The sequence below is a fragment of the Kogia breviceps genome, chromosome 1 (assembly GCF_026419965.1).
Source record: "Kogia breviceps isolate mKogBre1 chromosome 1, mKogBre1 haplotype 1, whole genome shotgun sequence".
In the NCBI taxonomy this organism is placed as follows: domain Eukaryota; kingdom Metazoa; phylum Chordata; class Mammalia; order Artiodactyla; family Physeteridae; genus Kogia; species Kogia breviceps.
The window spans coordinates 88,632,154-88,641,332 of NC_081310.1; the positions used below are offsets into that span (position 1 = coordinate 88,632,154).

At 36.6% G+C, this 9,179-nt stretch overlaps 1 pseudogene; it reads right to left on the reverse strand.

The window, feature by feature from the left end:
* Nucleotides 1-1,375: 1,375 nt before the first annotated feature.
* LOC136793539 (olfactory receptor 6K2-like) lies at nt 1,376-2,189 on the reverse strand (annotated as a pseudogene).
* Nucleotides 2,190-9,179: the final 6,990 nt, after the last annotated feature.

Consider the following 9,179-nt stretch of genomic DNA (forward strand, 5'->3'; position numbering starts at 1 on the left):
TTTAAGGGATTAGATTCCCAAGATATCAATAAAATCCTATTAAACAGGTAAATAAAGGCCAGTCATTGAAATTTAAGTGGATTATCTGTGACATTGCTTCATTTCACTATTAAAAATTACTCTAAGTGTAAATGCACTATGTATTTTATCTTTATTCACTATTGCTGGCTCCCCTGCCATCCTCTGTTGAATGTGTAAATAGCCTGAGTTTTCTATAACATAACTTTTTTATAAATTATAATTTTGTCGGGAGACAAAGAATGCCTCTGTTTATTTACTCTTTTAGTGAACCATTATTGAGCATTTCTCTGGGCAAAGAATTCTAACAGGTATGGGGAACATAGAGATGAACAAAATAAGATACCTACTTTCAAAGAGTTCATGAACTAGAGGGCTCACAGAAGATATGCAAACCATGACACAGGATAGAATAAAAATCATACTAAGTAGAAGCTCAAGAAATGTGTTACAGAAACACAAAACAAAGAATGTTTCTTTCTTGTTTCAGCTAATTATAGTAGGAGATGTTTTGCCAAATCTGGTTCCCTGTGCACCGATGCCAAATAAAAATACAGAGACAGAGAACTGGACGATAAGAAATAGAGAGGCGTTTTATTTTCTTTTCCAAGCAAAGGGAAGGCACAGTAGGCTAACGCCTCAAGAACTGTGGTCACCTCCTTGAGGAACTGGAAAAGATTTTATATGTGGGGCTCATGGTCTGGGGTAGGTGATAAGGATCAAAGTAGTGAAGGTCTTGCATTTCTTTTCTTCTGCAAATTCATGGCCAAAGCTGGCATCAGGCAGCTCAGCAACCTGGTCTGTTGTCACTGAAGTTATGGGTCGCGACCTTCTTTCTTAAATGAAGAGTGTTACAAGGGAGTGTAAGGGAAGAAGAAATGCCACGTGCAAAGGGTAATTCATATGGAGTCAGAGAATAATCAGTTTTGTGAAGGACAAGTCTAACTACAAGTGTTTGTTAGTAGTAACAGCTAAAGAATAACCAAGATTGCTTAACTCTTTCAGGCCTGTTTATGTTGTTTCCCCAGCCTGTTCATTGTTTCCTTATTTTCCTGGTTTATCAGAAAAGTCTCATTTCTATTTTTGCTGCAACAGTGTCAGGACAGAGGTAGAATTTTATGAGTCCTTCTGGATTCAAAGAATAAACGACGGGACTGTGTGAGTCTTCGCCCCCATTTTCTTTGTATTCTATGATTAATCAACCTCTGAGGACATTTCCTAAGTGAACAGAGATTGGATGGATAAATGTCCCACTTAGAGTCAATGCACAGAAAAAATAAACACAACAGCAACACACTGAAAACATAAATACAGATACTGGCATAAATATACTTTTTTAATGGGTATGTCTTTTGTCTTATCTGATAGTAGATAGGCATGTGTGCACTTTTATGGCTTCCTTGATCTCTTTACTCATTAGACTAGATAATTGAGTTAAAGGATGGCCATAACACTGCAAAGAGTAGGCTAATGGCTGTGTCCCAGGAAAAGGAATACTTAGTAGAGAAGCACAGGGATATAAAGGCTACATTTCCAAAAAAATATCAAGAAAATAGCAAGGTGGGAAGCATATGTAGAAAAGGCCTTTGGTTTCAGCCAACAGAGCAGATAATGTAGGATTACTGCAATGATACAAACATAACCCAAAACCACAAGCAGTATAGCCGTGATGATCTCCACAGCATGTACAATTTCTACAACCTTGATTAAAATAATCTATCAGTGTTCATACATGTCAGATTCAGGATGAGATCAAAGTTGCAAAAGATATTTTAAATTTGATTTGGACCACAAAATAATAGTGTAGATATTCAAGCAATCTCAGGAAGTGGCATGAAGAAGCCACAGAAGCAACAGCTTACAGTCAGCTGAGTGTAGGGCTGAGGTGTTATGATCGTGGGGTAATAGAAGGGGTTGCAGATGGCCAGCTATCTGTCTGTAGCCATGGTGGTGAGTTTGCAAATCTCAGAAATGACAAGAGAGTAAAATAAATACATATGCAGGAGGCAGTTAGTCAGAGAAATGAACTTCTGCTCACTGACTTGATTGGAGAGTATCTTGTGGATGATGGTTGTAGTATACCAGATCTCCAGGAAGGACAGGACACTGATGAAGAAATACATAGGAGTGTGGACATGGGAATCCAGTTTGATGAAAAAGAAGAAGACCATAAGGGTCCCAGTGATGATGAACAGGAAAATTAGGAGCAAGAGATAAAAATAAGAGTTCATCTTCCTGCAAATGAAAAAAAAAAATCCAGTGAATATGAATTCAATCACTGCTGTCTGATTTTTACTTAAAATCTTCTCAATGTGGGGCAGAAAAAAAAAATAGAAAGAAAAAAGGAAGTAGTAATTGGATAATCAATTCATTCATTTATTATATTTTTATTTGTTCATTCAAGTATTTGGTCAGAGCTTACTATGTTCCATGTGCTGTGTAATATGATCAAATGAGAGGGATCACTTAAAAAGAACAAATATTCCAAATGCATAAATTGCTGTATTTCTCCTAGCTAGCCACACCATAAGATTCAGCTTATATAGTCAATTGCCTCTGTTACCCAAGAACACAACTTTATAATTAGCAGAATTTTCCCCTTTATATTTCCTTCACTTCTTTCCTCTATAACGGCCCCTCTCCTGCTCAGAATAAGGAATAAATCAGGGTTCAGCTCAAATAATACTTCTCATGAATTATTCTAGTTAGATTAAATTTTTCTCTCTGTGGTACTCCCATAGCAATTAATGTTGCACTTTCTATATCATGGCTAATAATACAATACCTTTTCTGTTTCTCCAATTCCTTTTTATAGTCGATTTTAATCAGATGTTTTACACTAACAAGTGCTCAGTAAACATGTGTGAATGTGGGGAGGCAGGCTTGCTCACCATGACACACCAGTCATGGCTCCAACACGATAGAAAGGCATACACAGCCCACATATAGGAGACATCCTCGTACGCTGTTGGTGAGACTGTAAATTGGTGCAACCATATGGAAAACATTATGGAGATTTCTCAAAAAATTAAGAATAGAACTAGTACATGACCCAGCTATTCCACTCCTGGATACTTAACCAAAGAGCACAAAAACTCTAATTTGAAAATATATTTGCACCCCTGCATTCATGGCAGCATTATCTACAATAAACAAGATATGGAAGCAACCTGTGTCCATTGATGCACAAATGGATAAAGAAGATGTGATACATACACACACACACACACACACACACACACACAAAATGGATTATTAGTCAGCCATAAAAAGATGAAATCCTGCCATTTGCAGCAACCTGAAGGAAACTTAAAAGTGTTATGCTAAATGAAATGAGTCAGATGGAGAAAGACAAATAATATATGATTTCACTCATATATGGAATCTTAAAAAACCAAACACAATAAAGCAAAAAAACAGATACAGAAAACAGATTAGTGGTTAGCAGAGGGGAAGGCTAACCGCTAATTGGGTTAGTTGGGGAGAGGGTAAAATGGTGATGGATGGTAACTAGGCTTGTGGTGGTGATCTCTTTGTAGCGTATACAGATGTTGAATTATAATGCTTTCCACCTGAAACTTACATAACAAAAAATATATGATGGAAATGAATTTTATTGAAAGTGGAGAGGTAAGTAGCATATGGCTGAACAAGTTGAATTCACAACTATGGCAACTTTGACCTGAATTTTGAAAAGTGAGAAAAAGTTTGTCATCTCCCTTTTTCCTCTAGATGAGTGCAATAAATTCAGTTCTTCTCAGTGGGCATGTCCTATGTGGAGCAAACAAATAACATGGAGAAAGAAAATGATGTATGTAATTGGAGTTGGAAAGAGTGTTTGACTACTTGATCTCCAATACTTTTTGGAAGAAGATAGGGAATAAATATATAAATGAAACAAATGCCTTATCCCACTTAATGGAACCTTCATTCTTCCAGTTCTTTAGACCAAATTCTTTGGAGTCTAGCTTGTCTCCTCTCTCAGATCTCATATTCAATCAGTAAGCAAATCAATTAGTGATACCTTCACAATATTTCTAGAATCAACAACTTTAAAAAAAAATTACAACTTCTTTATTATATAGAGTTTTAGTACTTACCTATTGGACAACAGATAACAGTTTAAAGAAAGAAACAACATAAATTATATCCCTCTCCTCAAGAATAGACCTAATATAACTGCTTCAGGAGTCTCTTCACTTTGCATAGCAGATATCCTAAAAGTTTATTGTGATATGATTTGAGATCACTGGTGTTTTGGGCAGAAATTATTTCAGACAGAACCAGAGAGAAGTCACCTTGGCCACTGAAAGTCTTGGGAATGTCACAACAACACTCCTGGTACTGTTGGAGAGAGTCTCCTATAGTCTTGAGATATTATAGTAGTTTGTGAGTCAAGAATTTAGGGACTCAGATTTTAGGAGCTGAGGCAATGCCAAGGGCCCCATGATGCCTGGTGATATTTGAAGGAGTCTGATTCTTAGGACTCAGATGTAATGACCAAATGGACTTCTCATTCTAATTGTCAAAAGAAAGCCAAATTGCTGAATTGCTCTCTTGCTAGTACAGAGAAAAGGACACCACAGTGTATCATGGAACTCCACCAGGTTAGAAGGCTTTATATGTAGCCTATTTTAATGTCGGGTTTAATCCTGGGTTTAAAAACAAAACTCATAAAAAATATTGATTTCATTTACCATCTCCTCTCTTTAGAACCTACTACCCATAGGTGTACGACTTAATGTTTGGAAATGGCAGGCCACAGGATTCATCCTTTTTATTTAAAATAGTGTGTGTGGGGGGGGGTGGGAGGGTGGGTGTGTTTTTTTTTTTTGCATATAACCTATGAACTTCCTCCCATATACTTTATTTTTTTAAACATCTTTACTGGAGTATAATTGCTTTACAAGGTAGTGTTACTTTCTGCTGTATAACAAAGTGAATCAGCTATATGTATACAAAAATCTCCATATCTCCCCTTTTGAGCCTCCTTCCCACTCTCCCTGTCCCATCCCTCTAGGTACTCACACAGTACTGAGTTGATCTCCCTGTGCTATGCAGCTGCTTCTCACTAGCTATCTATTTTAGATTTAGTAGTGTATATATGTCAAGTGCTACTCTCTCACTTCTCTTTTACTTCACTATGTATGACAAAATCTAGGTCTATCCACCTCACTACAAATAACTCAGTTTTTTTTTCTTTTTATGTCTGAGTAATATTCCATTGTATATATGTGCTACATCTTCCTTATCCATTCATCTCTCGATGGACACTTAGGTTGCTTCCATGTCCTGGCTATCATAAATAGAGCTGCAGGGCTTCCCTGGTGGCGCAGTGGTTGAGAGTCCGCCTGCCGATGCAGGAGACACGGGTTCGTGCCCTGGTCCGGGAGGATCCCACATGCCGCGGAGCAACTAAGCCCGTGAGCCATGGCTGCTGAGCCTGTGCGTCCGGAGCCTGTGCTCCGCGGCGGGAGAGACCACAGCAGTGAGAGGCCCGCATACCGCAAAAAAAAAAAATAAATAATAAATAAATAAATAAATAAATAGAGCTGCAATAAACATTTTGGTACATGACTCTTTTTGAATTATGGTTTTCTCAGGGTATATGCCCAGTAGTGGGATTGCTGGGTCATATGGTAGTTCTATTTGTAGTTTTTTAAGGAATCTCCATACTGTTCTCCATAGTGGCTGTATCAATTTACATTCCCACCACAAGTGCAAGAGGGTTCCCTTTCCTCCACACCCTCTCCAGCATTTATTGTTTGTAGATTTTTTGGTGATGGCCATTCTGACTGGTGTGAGGTGATACCACATTGTGGTTTTGATTTGCATTTCTCTAATGATTGGTGATGTTGAGCATCCTTTCATGTGTTTGTCGGCAATCTGTATATCTTCTTTGGAGAAATGTCTATTTAAGTCTTCAGCCCATTTTTGGATTGAGTTGTTTGTTTTTTTGATATTGAGCTGCATGAGCTGCTTGTAAATTTTGGAGATTAATTCTTTGTCAGTTGCTTCATTTGCAAATATTTTCTCCCATTCCGAAGGTTGTCTTTTCATCTTGTTTATGGTTTCCTTTGCTGTGTAAAAGTGTTTAAGTTTCATTAGGTCCCATTTGTTTATTTTTGTTTTTATTTCCATTGCTTCAGGAGGTGAGTAAAAAATGATCTTGCTGTGATTTATGTCATAGAGTATTCTGCCTATGTTTTCCTCTAAGAGTTTTATAGTGTTTGGTCTTACATGTAGGTCTTTAATCCATTTTGAGTTTATTTTTGTGTATGGTGTTAGGGAGTGTTCTAATTTCATTATTTTACATGTAGCTGTCCATTTTTCCCAGCACCACTTATTTTAGAGGCTATCTTTTCTCCGTTGTATGTTGTTGCCTCCTTTAGAACCAACTACTTCTTAAAACATTCATACTGCAACACTGGTCCAAGCCATCAACACTTCCTTGGATTTTGCATAACCTCCAAAAGTGTCTGCTTTTGCCATTGCCCTCTTTCAGTCTATCCTCAGCAGCAAACTAAGATAAATGCTATTAAAAGGTAAATGAAATAATTTTTCTTCTCTGCCAAAAACCCTCCAATGGGTCCCATTTTACTCCAAATGAAAAGCAAAAGCCTTTGCAATGGTCTTTTAGTTCTTATGTAATCTGGCCCAAGAAAACTTTTTCTGACTTCATCATCTATGTCTCCATATCCACTCCAATCACTCTATCCACGTGCCACCTGGAATACCCTTACATTAGAGCCTTTGCAGTTCCATGCCCTCTACCTAGATCATTCTTCCTTGAAATATTCACATGCCTAGAACTTATTTTCTTGTACTTCATTTGGCCATAATTCAAATAATACTTGCTGAGAGATGCCGTTCCTGATTACCCTACTTAAAATGAATCACATTCCAGTCCCAAAACTCCTGATTCGCTAACTGTATCTTATTGTTTTTTCTCCCTACCATCTCTAACTACCATTTAAAATATAATTGCATTTTATTTAGATTATTGTCCACCATCTTTCATATATAGACTCCGTGAGTACAAGGATTTTTTTCTCTTTTTAAAATAGTTTTATATGTAATGCCTAGAACAGCAATTGGTACAAGTTGGCATATAATTCCCTCTTTAGAATTATATGATATATACTCTTTCTATTCCTCTCAGGTTGCTGTTACATACAAAGCAAGTTTCTTGAAATGCCTACGACAGAGATAGTTCAAAGTCCCTATGGCTGATGGAAAAGATATAATTAGGTAACCATACTCATATTACAGAGGAAAAGTGGTGAAAGTGTTAATTGCATCAGGCTATGAATATGTGCAAATGAATAGGTTAGAATAGTGATGGGAGGAGAAATTCTGAACGTATAAGTAAAATATCTAAGAAATTGTTTCCTAGCTGTATAATGATCAACATTTTAAAACCTTCAGCCTGAAATTAAGTTTTAGATTGTTCATACCTACTTGCCGTAAGGTAAATGAATTTAAAAGAGTAACAAACACTCTCTTTTTCTAGGAATCTAGATGCTCTGTTTCAATAGACAAACCTCTGAAAATCTATTATTCAAACTGCAGGAAAGTTAACAAGAGCAAAATAATGTCAGCAACGGAACCGTAACTCATAGCATCTCCTCCTTTTTGCCCTCTTCATAGATGTGACAGTACAGAAAATCAGAAGGCATGAAGCAATTTAATAGTCATTTATTGAGGCCATTATGGAGAGCCCAGTACTAGGTACAGGGAGCAATGCACATATGAACCAATGACACAGTGCTTCAAGCCGGATATATTAATGATAATTCAAGGTAGAAAGCAAGCAGTGTCATAAGAGCAGTACAGATAAAGTACTCTGAAACTTCAGAGAAGTTACTGCCCATTGTCTCTGGAGTCAGAGTGTTGGGATTCCTGTCCTTGTTTGACTACTTTTATGGATAAATTACTTACCTGCTCTTTGTCTCAGTATTTTCAACTGCAAATTAGAAATGATGAGATGACTCATATTGTAAGTATTAAATAAAGTAAGAGATGTGAAACACTATGTGCTTGGCACATAGAGAAAATAAATGTTAGTTATAATCTAAATAATTATTTATTATCATTTTTTAAAGGGATGAATAAGTTAAAATATGCTTATTAAGAGAGTTTAAGAACAGCACAGTCAGTAATGCTGAGACAATACTATTAAGTATTGCTGTGGTGAGAAAAGCATGGCAGTTTGAAGTCTGGACTCATTTTTATTACTTGCTCTATTAGCCAACTATGTGAACTTAAAAAGTCTGTTTGCTTCAATGTTTTTTTTATCTGCACAATGGATGTGATAATATCAACTGCATGAGTTTGTTATGAGGATTAAGTGAGTTAATCCAGTTAAAACTTGGTTTATAGGCCATAGTTCTTATTAAAACCAGCCTCAAGTCCTCAAGCCCATGTTGGTTTGTATCAAAAACTCTTCCTAAATTAAATGCAAGTAGAGTTCTAAAGGTATATAAATAAAGATTAAAATATAACGGTAAGTATATAATACATATTCTTCATGTCTCAGAACAAATACAATTTCTCTTTGCAATTTTTCTTGATTTTCCAGCACAGTTACTACTTCTGCTATGATTTTATGAATTCTGTTGTTATTACTTTTTTTTTCTTAAATTTTTTTAAACATCTTTATTTGAGTATAACTGTTTTACAATAGTGTGTTAGTTTCGCCTTTGCAACAAAGTGAATCAGTTATACATATACATATGTTCCCATATCTCTTCCCTCGTACATAACCCTCCCTCCCACCCTGCCTATTCCACCCCTCTAGGTGGTCACAGAGCACAGAGGTGATCTCCCTGTGCTATGCGGCTACTTCCCACTAGCTATCTAATTTACATTTGGTAGTGTGTATATGTCCCTGCCACTCTCTCACATCATCACAGCTTACCCTTCCCCTTCTCCATATCCTTAAGTCCATGCTCTAGTAGGTCTGTGTTTTATTCCCGTCCTACCACTAATCTCTTCATGACATTTTTTTTTCTTAGATTCCACATATATGTGTTAGCATACGGTATTTTTTTTTTTTATCCTTCTGACTTACTTCACTCTGTATGACAGACTCCAGGTCTATCCACATCATTACAAATAACTCAGTTTCATTTCCTTTTATGGCTGAGTAATATTCCATT